This window comes from Pleurodeles waltl, chromosome 9 (assembly GCF_031143425.1).
Source record: "Pleurodeles waltl isolate 20211129_DDA chromosome 9, aPleWal1.hap1.20221129, whole genome shotgun sequence".
In the NCBI taxonomy this organism is placed as follows: domain Eukaryota; kingdom Metazoa; phylum Chordata; class Amphibia; order Caudata; family Salamandridae; genus Pleurodeles; species Pleurodeles waltl.
Window position 1 is genome coordinate 131,162,565 of NC_090448.1, and position 17,286 is coordinate 131,179,850.

Sequence of the window (17,286 nt, forward strand, 5' to 3'; positions counted from 1 at the left end):
GAGATTGTGATGGCCGAATTAGCTTGTTGGCTAAACATTGATCAATGTATTCTCGTAGGACTTGATTTTCTTTCTCTGATAGTGCATAGATTCTACAATTTGGTATATTGGTGCCAGGTACAAGGTCGATCTGTCAATCGTACGGCCTGTGAGGTGGTAATGAGATCACTTTCTTTTTACTGAAAACATCAGTATATACTGAATACTGTAATGGCAGATCAATTTCCTTCTCAACTGCAGTAGCAATAGAGTGTAGAAGATTTCCTTCTTTGTTTCATTTTGATTGAAAACATTTCTTTGCACAAGAAGAAGAAGAAAAATGCAAAACCTGGTTGCGCCAGTCTATGCATGGGTTATGTAACATTAACCACGGCATTCCTAAAATAAAACCATATTGAGGTGCTTGGATTATATCAAAGCAAATTATCTCACAGTGGTTCTGATTCTCATCATCTTTGCAAACCATTTGTATTTGTGAGGTTTGTTTAGTAATGGGGCCTCCTGCCAACTCACTACCATCAACTGCATACACAACTTCTGGAACCTTTTTCTTGACACTGGGTATATGCAAGTCTAGTGCAGTTTGTTGGTCCACAAAATTTCCTGTTGCCCCTGAATCAATTAGAACTTGTACATTATGGGGGTCATTATGACCCTGGCGGAAGGCGGAGAAGCGGCGGTAGGACCGCCAACAGGCTGGCGGTCTTTTTTTGGTATTATGACCATGACGGTTACCGCCATGGTCATCCGCTGGTTTTCCGTTCCACCCGCCAGGGCGGAGATGACCGCCGGGCTGGAGACCTGGGTCTCCAGCCCGGCGGCCGTCACTATACCGCCGCAGCATTTTGACCCTGCTGACCGCCATGGATTTCATGCGGTTTGAAACCGCCATGAAATCCATGGCGGTAAGCACTATCAGTGCCAGGGAATTCCTTCCCTGGCTCTGATAGGGGTCTCCCCCACCCCACCCCCCCACCCCGACTCCCTCCCCTACACCCCCCACCACCCCAGCCACCCCCCAAAGGTGGCAGGGCCCCCCTCCCCACCCCGACCCCCAACATCACACAACTCACACACGCAGGCACCACCAACACACACACACCGACATACATGCCAACATACACACACACAGTCAGACACGCACACCCACATACAAACATACACTCACACATCCATACAGACATACCCACAGACATAGACGCACTCATTCCCAAAACACGCAACACCCCTGCAAGCATACACGCACTCACACACCCCCTCTACATACACAGACGCACATCCCCATGCACCCACACAACACACAACAACCCCCACCCCCCTCCCCTAATGGACGATCTACTTACCTGTTCCGTCGATCCTCCGGGAGGGGACGGGAGCCATGGGGGCTGCTCCGCCGACACCACACCGCCAACAGAACACCGCCACGCCGAATCACAGGACATGATTTGGTGGGCGGTGTTCTGTTGGTGTGGCGGTGGAGGTGGAGCAACCTCCATTTCCCCACCGCCCGCCAGTATGGCTGTTGGCGGCTCTCCGTCGGAGAAAGGACGGAGAGCAGCCAACAGTCATAATACGCCGAGCGGCAAACCGCCACTACTGGCGGTCTTCCGCTCGGCGGTCTTGTAAAAAGACCGCTGAGGTTGTAATGACCGCCTATGTCTTTTTCCCCGCGCAGTCATTTGTACTAAAATTCAAAAATGTTTGACAAAACCATTTGTGCAAGAGCACACTGAAGGGATTGTCAATTTGCCCAAGAGGTCCCCTTCGTTTTTTCTTGGGCACTTTAGTTTTTCTATGAATTTTCCAAAGCAACCACTATCTTTTTCTTTGTCACAAATGTTGGATCCATTTTTCCTTTGGGTTTCTTTTGACATTCTTTTACGAAATGACCCTTTTTTCCACAAAACAGACACTGACCATTTTTTCGTTGCATGTCTTTCTCCTCTTTGGTCAGTGGTGGGCGAACAGTTCCGATATCCATCGGTTCTATCATAGAATCTGGAGACAATTGAAAGTGTCTGGATCTTTCCATTCGCCAGTTGTTTTTTTCCCATTTTTTCCTTACTCCTTTTCTTTCAGAAAGTCTGTGATCTATCCGTAGGGTTAGATTAATTAAATCAGTGCACATTTCTGGTTGTGGTTCAACTTGGGCCAATACATCTTTTAGTTCGTCTTTTAGCCCTTGATAAAAATTTGCTGACCTTTTTTCCTCAGGCCAAGCGGTTTCCACTACTAACCGGTTGAAGTGTGACAAATACGTTGTAGGGTCTTTGTTTCCTTGACGTAATTCTAGTAGCTCTTTTTCTGCAGACATAGTTATTGCACGTCTGTCAAAAACCTTTACAAATTCTTTTACAGAACGACGCCAGTTATATAAAAGAGGCCTTTCTAATCGGACTAATGACACTGCCCAGGTAGCTGCATCACCATTCAGATATGATATAAGGAATGCAATTCTAGATTGTGTGTCTGGAAAGGCACTAGGCCGACACATAAAATGTAGTTCCACCTGTGTGAGAAATTTTTTAACCTTATTGGGGTCCTCAGAAAACCTCTCTTGTGCAGCTGAAGGAATCTGTGTCGGCACATTCACAGCTATGTTAGTAGGTGCGGAAGGCGTAGGACGAGACTCAGATTCAGAATCATCCACCTTACTCTGTAACTGAGTTACTTTATTAACTAAATCAGCTGTAACATTTTTTGAGTCTGTCAAATCCCTTTGCATCTGAGTGACTACTTGCATAAGGGTTTCTAGGGTGGCCATTTTGCGCAGCTCATGTACAGACCAAGAGGAAAGAAGAAACTTGTGGGCTCACTATTCCGTCACAGTGTCCTTTCCTCCGGATCTGCATGTTGCTGAACAAAATCCCCACCTTCCGGCGTCACCAACTCAGAAAGCTATTATAGCACAGAGTTATGATGAAGCCAGTCGGGGGAAGGGAATCAGGGTAGGGAACAGCAGGGAGAGAGATCTGCAAAGAAAAGGTTAGAACAAATATGCACTTACTCATTCATAGAAATGTAACTCATCAATAGACTCTTGACTAAATGCGTCTCCGTGATATCAGATGGAGACCCCTATTGAAATGAGGCCAAAGCCCCTTCTTTAAATCATGGAACAAGAATAAACTACGACCTCAGAACCAATAGATGGCAAGAGCTTTGAACTATGATCATACTCAGAATATCAATCCTGTAACATCTATACATTCATAATATAAACCTTTGATCATGACCTAGAAAATCTCAAAGAATTAAATATGCTTTTCACATATTATGCTTTCCAAAAAACAATGAAAACTATGATTTGCTTATCTCCAAAAATACTTTCACATTCACATCTATAAAGGCCGAAAAGGTTATACTCATTGAACTTGAAGCGATTTACTTATAATACACGGAAGTGCTTTTACTTGTCTTGCCTGAAACGCTCCACTCATTATGCATAAGGGGGCGCTTTACTTATGCGGCCTGAATCACTTTGATTGTTGTGCCAAGAGCCTTTTACTCCTGTGGATTGAAACGCTTGAATTGCCGTGCCTAGATTGCTTTACATCTGTGAACTGAAGCGCTTGAATAGCCGTGGCAAGAGCGCTTTACATCTGTGAACTGAAGCGCTTGAATTGCCTTGCCCAGAGTGCTTTACATCTGTGAACTGAAGCCCTTGAATTGCCGTGCTAAGAGCGCTTTACACCTGTGGACTGAAGCGCTTGAATTGTCGTGCCAAGTGCACTTTGCACCTGTGAACTGACGCGCTCGAATTGCCGTGCCTAGAGTGCTTTAGAACTGTGACCTGAAGAGCTTGAATTGCCGTGCCAAGAGCGCTTTACATCTGTGAACTCAAGCGCTTGAATTGCCGTGCCAAGAGCGCTTTACATCTGTGAACTGAAGCGCTTGAATTGTCATGCCAAGAGCACTTTACATCTGTGAACTGAAGCGCTTGAAATGCTGTGCCAAGAGCGCTTTACACCTGTGCTCTGAAACACCTTTGATCGTCGCGCCAAGGCCACTGTACTCTGAAAACTGAAAATGCTTTGCTTGTTGTGCTAAGGGGCGTTTTACTTCTGTAGGAAACAACTTCCTCCAAAATTGGATTCATCAAGGCCTTACCGCTATGAGTATGACCTAGTCGTTTTTGAATTCACCATGGAAACAAGGATACTTTGATTGGATGTCACTCTGACATGCAGGAACTCTACTCTTCTTCAGAGAAACCCCCACGAGGTCTGACTGCATCGAAGTCTTCAAAATAGTGAGCAACGTGCTTGGGTGTGGCTGGGCTTTATAGGCCTGCCACACCCCAAGATGGCTGCTGGTTCTAAAAACATGGGAATTGTAGTCCCTTCATGGAATACCACTGATAAGTGCATCTTGTCCAACAATGTCCTGAACCTGCAGCTCTATGAGCTTTGCCACAGGGCAGACAACGCTGATGGCCACTTTGGAACAAGAGGGGATGACAAGTGGTGCGCTTAAAGTGCAGCAGAGCCGCGCAGCGGAGTTTCGGGCGGGCCCTGCACTGCGCATGGCCTTCTTCCTGACACCCCCCTACTCTTTAAAAAAAGGTCCTCGGGACCCCAGGGCCAGGCCCTGTGGCCAACCTCCCATCACACACAGCATACGGCTGTTTGCAGTGTGGGGTAGGCTGCCTTTGGGAAGTTGGCCTCATGACCAAACCCCACTGGGTCAAAGGCCAGAATCGGATTGGCTGCATATGAGGGGTTTCTGACAGGGCCGGGTGCAGGCCAGGCCTTTTGGACAACCCCCTCATGGTGCATGGCCACAGGCTGTGCACAGCGTGGGGTTGGCTGCATGTGGGGGATTGGCCCTGTGGCCATCTTCTGCCATGCACAACCTAATGCCCTGCGCAGCAAGAGGTTAGATGCATGAAGGTTGCCCACAGGGTCTGGCCATATGCAGAGGGGTTGGATTAAGGTATGGTAAATAAATATTACTTTATGTTAGAAATAACCCTAGAAATTCACTGAAAAAACTAAGGTGGTAAAGGTATATGAATGGCAAAAGATTGTGTTGAGGTAACCCCCTTAACTCATTTGCCAGGTTTAGGCTGGCAACATATTGTAGCTTTTGATATACAGTAGGTACACTGAGGGGGGAGATGCCTGCTTACCTCCACTTGTAAACTGAGATCCAATGACCTTTGGAATTACAGCCCATTCCGGGTTTTTTCTCTAAATAATTGCAATGTTCATTAATATTATGCAGCTGTTTTTTCAGTATTGATCACACACTTAGGAATGAGTGTGGAAGTAAGATTACAATCACAATTTACACTGTTCTCCTTAGGATTAGCCTCAGTTGGGTATAACTATTGTTTAAGAATGAAACAATGATTGCAAGATGAAGGTCAGCTGATGATGTTTACAAAGAATCATGGTCAACCTCATTTCCCATTTTTTCTTGCTCTTTGTTCATTTGACATCATGTTACTGCTGAAGTGAAATACACCCGAACTATGGAGGCGGTGATATGTGATAAGAACTTTTGTGCACATTTCCTAACATGGAATGTTGTTGTGTGATATGTTTTGTTGTTTTCCTGCTACTATGTTTTTGTGCTGTATTATTGCAATCTGATTTTGTTGTGTTCTGAGAGTTGATGTGATATGCCATGGTATGTTATAACTGTGTTGCAATGTTGCTTTTTACATGGTATTGTTTTATGTTCTCTTGCTTACTCTAGAAATGTCAACAACCGTTGCCATATATCAGTCTGAAAGCAACATATGCCTTCAAAGTCTTTATAACAAAAAATAATTTACCACTGCTTAAAGTGTAAAATAACACTGCTCCATCTCTTCTATGTATGATACCAGTAAACCCAAATCCATTTCGGTCCTAACTTGGTACTCCCAGTACTCACCTTATGTTATATGGTCTATGTTTTTGTTCCAGAGCATCAATCTGAAAATGATACCTCCATGGGCCATGGAGGCACCAGCGTTTAGTCTGGGAAGATGATATGTCTGCCATTCACAGAAGCCCCCCTGAGCAAGACATTCTGCTTCCTCAGAGAAACCACTAATAAGAATTGGACTGCAACAGGCTGCTACCCAATTGCCAGCAACTACAAATATAAGCTGGAGCTTTTCTTCAGTTTAGTGAATATGTACTTTGGACTAGACCTGCTGTAGTATATACTGAATGTGAATCTGCATGCTGTCCATTTTTTTCACCATGGCGCAGGGTAGGGGGGTAGTAGCATCATTATTGTTGACGCTATTATGTACTGTTCAGGACTAGTGCCAAAAGTTTGGCGCTACTCCTGCAGAGTACATAGGGGCCCATTGTATTCAATGGCATGCCCCCTTTTAACGCCTACTCTGAGCAGGCGTTAAAAGTGCCTCAAAGAAATTTTCAGTCCCCAACGGACGAATGCCCCCTTTGCATACATTATGCCTGTCGCTGGCTTAATGTAGCACAAAGGGTTACAAAGTGGTGCAATGCATGCATTGCGGCACTTTGTAAATATGTTGCAGCGTTTTTGGCCATCTAACGCCACATTAGCTTAAAAAAATGACACTAATGTGTTGTTAGGATGGCATTAGGGGTTTTTAAATCAGCTTTTCAGTTTTGGCAAATGGGTAGGCAAAGGAATGCATCTGCCCACCCTGCAACAGACTTCTTTCACATGATTTGGAGATGTCACAAAATTGTTCACTAGTGGTTGGAGATTCACCTCAAACTTGGACAAGGGATGAGATACCCTTTGACCTCTGACCCTGCACACATACTAATAGGGATGGAATGAGAGGGAGCAGATACTATTGGGACCCAGCACTTAGTGACGATGGACATTTTAGTTATGTCATTGGATTGCATCTGCTACCCCTAGCATACGTGTGAATTGAAACCTGCATGACAACGGAATGAATAGTATAAAGAGCAAGAGGTTTCCTGCATAAATGTCACAAAACGTGGGACAATCAGGAGGATTGAAATGGGGGAGGAGGGTGGCCCTGAGAGTAGAATTAATGATAACTTTTGATATGCAGATGTATGTTTTGCTATTGATATCATATTGGAAAAATGGCTGTGTCAGCACTGTTTTCGTTTTTAGTTCTGTTAATAACAACAATTTAAAGGTTGTATATAAAAAAGAATCAGACAATGCAGCGAGTGGCATCACAGCTGCTACATGCTGCTGGCATCCAAACAAACAAGGCAAAACCCACTGGTGCATATAACGATGTTTCTGCTCCTTTTATGGTCTGATTTCCCCCTTCTGTGAATGACATGTGCTAATTGATTTATCAATAGTGAATATCAAGTACATTCTTTTCAAGTTGTTTTTTTTCCTGCAAATGTATGACATTACAACTCATGTCTATATCACACATGCCTTTCCCACGCATGGTAAGTGTATGTAATGTAACTAGGTAATTGAGGTAATTTTTTTCTTTTTTGGGGGACATAAAAAATTACCTTTACCTCCCTATACTGCTCCCGTCCCTTGAAACCTACATTTACCGTTACGTCACTTTATCACTACCCACCCTAAACCCTAGAATTTTTTACCCTTACTTACCTTTACCACTACACACTGAGAGGCCCTAAAATGACCCATTCCTCCCTTTAGCACTACACATCCCTCAACCATAAGATTACCCTTGCCTCCCTTTACCACTATCCACCGCTAAACAGTATAATCACCCTCACCTCCCCCTCCCCTTACCACTGCCCACCTCTAAAACCTAAAATAATCCATATCTTCATTTACCACTGCCCACCCCAACCCATAAAATTATCCCTACTTTCCTTTATTACCAGCCATCCTTGAACCCTAAAAATACCTCCCTTCACAGGTAAAGACAGTTATGGACAGTTATGGACATCATGAAAGATGTTTCCCATCCTTACAAATATGAAAATGAAGCTTAATGAGAATGTTTGTGATATTTTTTCACTGAAGTTGATTTTTCATTTTGAATCATCATTAAGGAGTTGAGTATAGTCTGTTTCTCAAACTGTACTTTGTAGTACATTTTGTGGTGCTATAAAAAATGTACTACAAATGGACTCTGTACTCCTTATATGCAGTTTTCTCCGCCCCAAATGCAAAGTCTCTCGCTGGGGAGAACTCTGCATACATAAGTATCAAGAGTGCAGAGATGTGAAAATATGTGCATAGTTTCTGAGGACAGAAATTATTAAACTTACTATAAAGTTTAAGTTTTTAGAAGATTGATGATTGTGTGTTTTATTTTGTTGTGTTTTCAAAAACCATTGTCCAATGGAGTGAAAATAGCTGAGATGGCATTCCACCACTTACTGCTAAATATTCCAAAGGTCTTCAACAAACTTCTCACTAATCTTATAAAAAGTGCATATAGACAGCTAAGGTTCAAAGTGGATGTTCACGCCATGAGACAAGGGGACACGTGCAAATCGCGCACCCTCCTCAACGTTGCTAGATTGTTGGTGGTGCTTATCGCACATACATACAGTTCCCTTTGTGAGTTGAGATTAGAACTCATTCTTCTTATATCATAAATTTGAGTTTGAAAAGTATCTGAAAGTAAGAAAGGGCTTGTGTTTTACTAATGTGCTAGAATTAGGACAGTGATTATAATTAGCAAATGAGAGTTTCAGGAATATAGAACACATAGCAACACTGCTTGAGTAGTTAAACTTCCGTACTCCCTTAATGTTTACCTTCATTGTGGTTACAGTTCATATCATGAGCACAGGCTTAGGTTTAATTTCTAAAACAAATATTTTGAAACATGTATTTCATTTTTCCAGTGATGCCTGAGTATGGTAAGTGGATCTGGTGTTCCACTAACTTTCCCTGTTATGTCTGATAGTACTGATCCTTACCTGAAAAACATCATGTGTGAGAAAATGCCTCTTTTTTTAGTGGCATTGTTTTGCTAAATTGTATTGCTTATTTTAGGCTCTGCATACTGGGGCATTACTAGGCAGTGCCCAGTGTATGTGCTCTGACCATTAAAACAGGTATAAATTGTCCAATCCTTGATTGGTGAATGTAACTCCCCTAGAAGGTCATAGTATAGACTATAGAAATGGAGCACATTATGGATAGTTAAATGTCACAATGCAACACTGATTGTGCCATCCTCTAGTGTGACAAGGAAAACATGGCTTAAGGCCCGCCATTGTAGCCCAACTGATACAGTTCAAACCTGATGTGCGACCTTTTAAAATAACCTTATTTTTTACAGGAAAAACACTCACTTTTATATACAAGCAGTCAACCTTAAGTAGGCCGTCTGCCCCAGGTGGTAGGGAGCATGGTATTTCAAAGTGGGACATGTAGGAAATTAAATTAGCATGTCCTGATAGTAACATGGCCTAAAACACTTGTTTTAATGCAGCAGGCCTAACTGTCCTTTGTAGAAATTGCAAAGGGCACATTAAAATGCTAATACTGCTAAATTGGGAATGGACCAGCCAGAAAAAATATAAGTTGCAATTTTTAATAGTTATTGAAAATCCAATTTAATGATTTCTAATAAATATTAAGGAAAAGTATATTTTAGAAGTTATTCTTTACCTGCCTAAACTTTCAGGAGGCAAATTTTCTATTAGTTTTTCAGCTACTCCAAGACCGGGCTGTGCTGAGCCTTGAACGAGATGTGAATAGGGTGTGGAACTTCTCTCAGGAGCATGCACTAGCTGACATGAATGGAAAAAATTACTCCTCTGAGCTCAATAGAATATGCTGGGTGAATGCATTACCTCTTTTGTTCGCACCTCAGTGTCAAATTCTGTACAGCCGATCAGTCTGAAGCACATGTAAAAATAAGACATTATACACCTTTGTGCAATTATATGCCATTCAGAGTAAACACTTAATGAAAAACCATATATAAACAACAAAATGTAAGTGGCTGTTGTTTGCAGTGCTTTGTTTAAAGGCATTTTTCCATTAGAAACTGATGTTAGGACGCATATTGCATTAACTTGAAATGAAAGAACTGCATTTCAGGTAATTATGACACATTTTTTGATTAAGTCCCTTTACAAATTGGGTCTTACAAATGTTGTTGAACTTCCCTACTTCGAGGCCCTAGCTGGGACAATCTACTTGATGTATCTGACCTGCACTCCTTCACAGATAGCCTTAAATCGTATCTGGGTTCCGGTCTAACACAACCATTGCATATCTTTTGAATTTAGTGCTTTTTTTCTCTATTTTCATTTAAATATTTGCATTTCTCAAGTTCCCCTTATTGGATTTTTGTCATTTTGGAGTCATGTTGCGTATTAAAGTATTCTCTATTTTTATAAATTGGAGGAAGATTTTTATACCGTTGTGTATTTGACTTTTTAAATGTTTTGGTACTTCTAAATTCTTTACACACTTCCTTTGACTTGACCTAACAAGATAGTGATTGTATTACTTGTGATGGACGCCAATCCAATCCAACTAATGACCACATTTCTCACATTATGCAAGCATTACTAAGTGGATTGTGTATGGCTTGCAGTCCAATTAGTTTTCGGATTCAAGCTGGCACATTGACCTCAATCTCTAGTGCCAGGGGTTCTAAAAAATGAAACTCTGCATCCATTTGAAAACCAACATTTATGAATAATCCAACTGAGGTTAATTTCAGTTTACAGATTCCTGATGAAACACTGGCTAATCTCAGACCCCTTTAGAATGTGTACAATCACATTTTACATTTTTGTGATAAAACTGACACGCAACATCCAGATGTGCCCACTTCAATTCAAATTTAAAAATCCTGTGCTTTGATCTGTCATGTAATCATTTTTGTGATATCTATATATAATCAATTGAAAAGGTCAACAATTGACTTAATTTCACCTTATCAGACTTCCAGCAATATTTGTTCGTATTCGGCATCTCCAGCTAATAGACTGCTAAAACATACTGCTAGAATTTTCTTACTCATTTGTAGATTGCATGTCTCATTTTCCGTATTTTTGACCACTGTGTCTGAGCTCTTAAATGCAAAACACTAATTTAAACTTGGTTTCAATGAATTACATAGTAGAGTTTCTTCGTACAAAGCTGTTGAGACCTGATTATTACACTCTTTGTTTGCAGTAATTAAAGCCTACAAAAATAAAAACTGTGTTTTTCAGAAAACATTGATTGGTATTTCTGAGAATGAACAAGTGTTCTGAGACCAATTAGAAAATTCTGCTAAGGTCCTCATTATAAGCTAGGGGCTAAAGACCACATGTACAAAATCAATTTAGCAGTTTTTGATATGTAAAAAACACACATTTTGATTCAGGAACATTTTATGAAATAGCAATTTGTGTTTAGTGATTCGGTATTTGGAAACGGAGTGTTTAGGGCGTTTCTATCAAATACCAAATTGCAGTGCTATGTATGAATGTTTTGCAACCAAATTATGGTAGCAAAACAATCATTTCTTACCACCTCAAGGGTGGTGGTCACCATTCGGGGGACTCATGGGTCTCCTTGCCCTTTGTGAATGCTGAAATAAAAGTTTTTTAAGAGCAGGCAGTGGTCCAAATACCCAATGCCTGCCCTTAATAAATGAAACTTAAACTTTTCATTTTATTTTTTTAAACACATCTCATTTTCTTTAAAGAAAAACTGATTGCGTTAAAAAAAAAAAGATTGCTTTATTGAAAAGCAGGTATAGACATGGTGGTCTGCTGACCTCAGCAGGCCACCATCCCTGTGTTGGCTGCAATTTCTTATGGGTAGCAAATTGCGACCTACCTCATTAATATTCATGAGGTAGGTCTGTTTGCTACTTTATTAATAATTGCTATCAGAAGTTTGTAAGTTTTCTTACATTAGGAATTGTGATTTCCTAATTGTGATTCATTCAAGATTGCATTTAGGAAGTCACAGATTTCTATTTTTTGTACATATTTTCCTCTGATAGATTCATGTAGGTCTAACATTCTGAAATTTATTGTGGTGTAAAGCCCACACGAAGGGCAAAATGTGAAATTTGGTATGTTAAAATCCAATTCTTCAGTTTATGCCTCACTTGCAAGTTGAAAACTAGGAATGGGATGCATTACCACATGTGGTAAATGCCTCTATCTGAGCTGATAACATTTATCATGCGTGGTAAATACCCCACCCTCATCTGTTCAAATTGAAGATACAACGTCTTCAGCTTTCGTCAGCATTATAACCAGGTCAGGGCTTTTGGAAACTGTACAGATTTCTTCACTACAAACTCCCACCAACCTTACTTGAGGACAGTCTGTGGTGCACATTTGGAAAGTCCTACTGACCAAATGTTTCTCGCGCTTGGCCATATCACATATACAAATCGATAGCTACTCTCCCACTCAGCCAGCCAGGTGGAATTCTTCCACGGTGAATCTGATGTATGAGTTTTGAAGTGTTGAATGAGCTCACCAAAATAAATAGATGAATTGTGGGATATCCACAAGGTAGGAAGACTTTGTGTTCGATTAGGTATAGTATAAATGACGCATGTCTGTGTGCAAGGACTACACTTATGAGCATGAGGGGAGGAGTGAATGGTGTGAGTTGTGGGGGATGTAGCTCAAGTTAGATGATGTAGATAAGACTGTCATTTGGATGGTTGCTTATCGTGAAGGTGGTAGTAAGAAAGTAGGATGGAGGGTGGGGGTGAGTGTGGCTGTGAAGGTGGCGGAGTCACATGATGATTTACCAATGAATCCTGGGTCGGAGATTTTGGGCACTTTCAAGACAATCAACGGTCATTCTGGCTGGTGGCTGTTAGTTTCATTTGCCCTTTACTTGTGCACCTGAATGAAGGCATTGGATGGGGTACTGGCAGGTCATGGCACCTCTTATGCAGTGTCTTGTGAGAGTAGAATAGGGAGTGAAGAGGATGGTAGAAACGCCCATTTTCTGGAATGCGGATGTCTTTAATGGGCTTAGGTATCAATCAGGGAAGGCTTCAAAGTGGTGGACCAGTGCCATCGCCACGGGTACCAAGTTTGGGGGTGCTGCATTTGAAAATATCCTACATGGTTAAGGACCCCTGCTGCAGGGCTCATTGTCAGGTGATAGTAGAAATGCAATAACCGGTTATGAATGTGCTTGCTGAGGAGATCTGAGTTGCAAGGCACTATATGATATACAGATCTCAGATTTGTGTTTTATGTACAGAGCCCAGCAGTTTAGTGCTTGTACCACAGCAATCCTTTTGTTACTTTCAGGTGATTAATGACTGTATTTTCAATATAGCACAGTGAGCTATGAACTAGCTTCGTAGAGCTGCTTCCAAATTGCAAGGCCTAGGTTTTGAACTTTATTGTTGTTTTTCACAATCATTTGTTATTGTAAGGTTGTTCAAATGGGCTCCAGTGCGTAGTAACACATTTTTGTTCTTATTGTTGCAGATAACCTCATTTTAATACCTACTTTTGTGTTTCTCCAGACCTAGCACTCAACATATAATGCCTCCCAGTATGGATGATATGCAACTCCTGCATTTTGTAGCTCTCAGTTTTTATGTAATTTTTTTCTGCACACTGATTTATACACTGTAGGATTCATTGTCTGTGTATATGTGCGTTTGATGTAAAGCGCTCTGACAAACTACTTTGGGATGAATAGAGTTATAATGATGAAGGGCACCAATGAAGGGTGATAGAGACGAATGCGTACAGAATAAGGTCACTGGGGGTGACACCAGCAAATATTTTCGCAGCGGCCACCTCTAAGCACTAAAGCTGGCATTGTTAACTATAGTTTAGCAAGTGCAGTGGTACCAGGCCTGTGAAAATAAGGGTCTATTGAAGCCCATTTGTAGCTATATTTCACCCTCTAAATGGGGAAAAGGGGACCCACTTGCATTGAGGTCCAAGGAACACTTGCTATAACAGTGATGCCCTGCTGGAGCTCCCAATTGGTACAAGAACACGTTTCCCAGTTTTGAATGATTTTCCCCTTCTTGTAGATGATGACTATTCACGTGATTGTGGCTGGACTAATATCAGGTATTCTGGAGACCTCAAGCCACAGGGACATGTGAGAGCAGCACTGAGGAAAAATTTCGAAACCAAAATGGCAGTCTGGCTTACACTTTTGTGTGAAAGAACCCCAACTATAACTTTCAATAAAATATTTTTGCACAATCTAAGCATCAGTTAATCTGAAAACTCTGACCCATTTGAACATACTGCTATGCAAAACACCCCTAGCTACTGAAACCCTGTCCATCACATAGTTAATATAACAAAATGGAACTTAAAATCAAATCTGGGACATTTCTTCTTTATATTTGCTTCATATTTCACAATATATAACCACTGCTCTCCAGACAAACATGTCAATGAGCGGCAGGAGAGAGATGTAATGAAAAGACAACCTGACAATGTCAGAATCAATTTTAGTTCACTGTTATATAAACGGCTGCTCTTGAGCAATCATACCATTTCATTATTTCCTTTGAAAGCGAGCTCAACACATGTGGACTCCAGCTGGTTCTTAAGAGTCATCGCTTTACAACTGTAACTGGTTCATGCCTTTGTGCATTACAACTGAAATTCTTTGTAATATATATATAGGTATTTTAAAGAATCCAACTTGTAAGTGTATATGTCAGATCTGCCAATTGTTGCATGTTGTTGTTGTCACATTTCATATATTAGCTTAGTGGGTATTTTATTTAAAAGTGCCTTAAAAGTGTAAACATGCACTGCAGCAACTGATTAGACTATTCCATTAAAAATGGTAGTGTCAGCATCCAGTCTGAGCACAACACATGTTGAAGGTACTATAAATGCGAAACTCTTGTTCCGAAGATTTTGTGTGAAACTTACAAAAAACAAAAGTTTCGTCTTACCCAGTAGACAATTCACAGAATTCGTGAGCCAATGGGATGAATAGTTCAAGCAACAGCTGGATAACAAAAGAGGAAATGATCCCGTGATGTCCAGCAGCAATCACAATGTTTACTGCGTTTAACAACGCGACCTTAATAAAAAAAACAATCAGTCCAGTCTCAGTTATAACAAGTGTTAGCTGTTGAAAGCCTGTGTTCGGTGACGGCTTTCACTTGGTATTGATTTGGTTTTCTCCAGAAAACTTACATGGACGTCTATTTAGAGCCTTTAATAGTAGTTGTTAACCATGGCTTACTGTTTTATCAGAGGTCAAAAGAAGACAGAACAGGATCCAAAGGTACAGAGAACTCAATGAGCCCTGTTTGCATTTTGACATTTCTACTCATTAAGGGGCATATTTATGAGCCCCTAGCACCACCGGAGCAGAGTGTCACTTTTCGTGATGCTCCGGTGGTGCTGTGCCTGGTGTTTACAATGTGGCATGAAGCCACTTTTTGTGGCTTAACGTCACCTTGTAAATACAACCCCTTCACATGCAGCCCTTTGTGTGGAAGGGGCGTGCAATGGATGTTGCTGTGGGCGTGCCACAGCAACACCCATTGCACTTTGACGCTGCCTCACACTTACGATTTTTTTGTAAATCTGACGCAGCACTAAAATCTAACGCCACCCCAGGGGTGCCGTTAGCAATACGCAACAAGGAGGAATACTTTTTTTCCTCCTCATTTTTTGCTTTTTTTGCAGAATGCAGCACACTAAGAAAGAGCAATATGCCCGAAATTATTGTTTATGTGCGGGAAGGTGTCCCTTGCTGCACATAAACAATCATTTGAAAATGACAATTTGGCACTTCCAAATCGCCATTAGTGATTGTTTATGTGAAGGAAGGGACACCTTTCCACACATAAACAATCACACCCCCAACGCAGACATCCTTGCACAATGGTGAAGGATGTCTGCGTTGGCACTGGCAGGTAAATTTAGCACCAACTCAGGGGACAACACAGGGGTGCGCCGTATTCAATTAAATACGGCGCATCCCTGCATTGTGAAAATGACGGAATGCGGTGCTGCCAAGTTTGGTGCAGCGTCGCAATCCGTCATTTTCCTATAAATATGGGCCTAAATGCTCACCGATTACCTCCTCGTCTTTCTCCCAACATCACGTGGCGATCCCGCCTCTGTCAGGAAGTTTCAATACACTTTAAGACCGGAGATCTTTGAAATATAACTTTCATTCTATAGGGATACAACTTATAAAGACTCCTTCACCCCTTCCCCCATAATTTCTTGTATTTTTCCTTTCCTTTGGTGGGCGATGTGAGGCACGCTGCGCAAAGTACTTTACTCGTACATTAGATTTTTATCTCTTTACTGCTGTTGTTGGGTGTGATAGAGATCAAATTTTGCTAATACATTGGTGGCATAGAAGTTAGCATATGGTGACTCATACACCTTTATTTAAAAGCCTAACAGAGAAATTAACACAAAATGAAAAATATGCACGTTTGAAATATGGTGGACAATGTGGTCTCCATTTGTATTTGATATCGTATTTTAACATGAAAGATATTGTTCACTTATAATTGAGTGAGCTACTGACATGAATTAACATTGAAAGTATTTTTATTAGATGAACATTAGGATTGAAGTATTAAATGAACATGAATTAACCCCTTCGCTGCCAGGCCTTTACCCCCTCAGGTACCAGGCCTTTTTTTGGCTATTTGGGGCAGTTTCCACTTGGGCTGTCATACCTTTTTGTCCACATAAGCTACCCACACCAAATTTGTGTCCTTTTTTCCAACATCCTAGGGATTCTAGAGGTACCCAGAGCTTGTGGGTTCCCCTGGAGGAGACCATGAAATTAGACCAAATACAGCAGGACTGCAGAAGAAAGCTTGTGTTTTTTTCCCTGAAAATGGCATCAACAAAGGGTTTGCGGTGCTAAAATTACCATCTTCCGAGCTATCAGGAACAGGCAGACTTGAATCAGAAAATCAATTTTTTAAACATATTTTGGCATTTTACTGGGACATACCCCATTTTAACTGTATCTTGTGCTTTTAGCCTCCTTCCAGTTAGTGACAGAAACGGGTATAAAACCAATGGATCCTGGAAAGCTAAGCATTTCTGAAAAGTAGACAACGTTCTGAATTCAGAAAGGAGTCATTTGTGTAGATCTTACAAGGCTTTCCTACAGAAAATAACAGCTGAAATAAAATAATATTGAAATTAAGGTGAAAAAAACAACCATTTTTCTCCACGTTTTACTCTGTAACTTTTTCCTGCGATGTCAATTTTTTTTAAAGCAATATACTGTTACACCTGCTAGACTCTTCTGGTTGTGGGGATATGTAGGGCTTGTAAGTTCATCAAGAACCCTAGGTACCCAGAACCAATAAATGAGCTGCACCTCGCAATAGGTTTTCATTCTATATCGGGTATACAGTAATTCATTTGCTGAAATATAAAGAGTGAAAAATAGGTA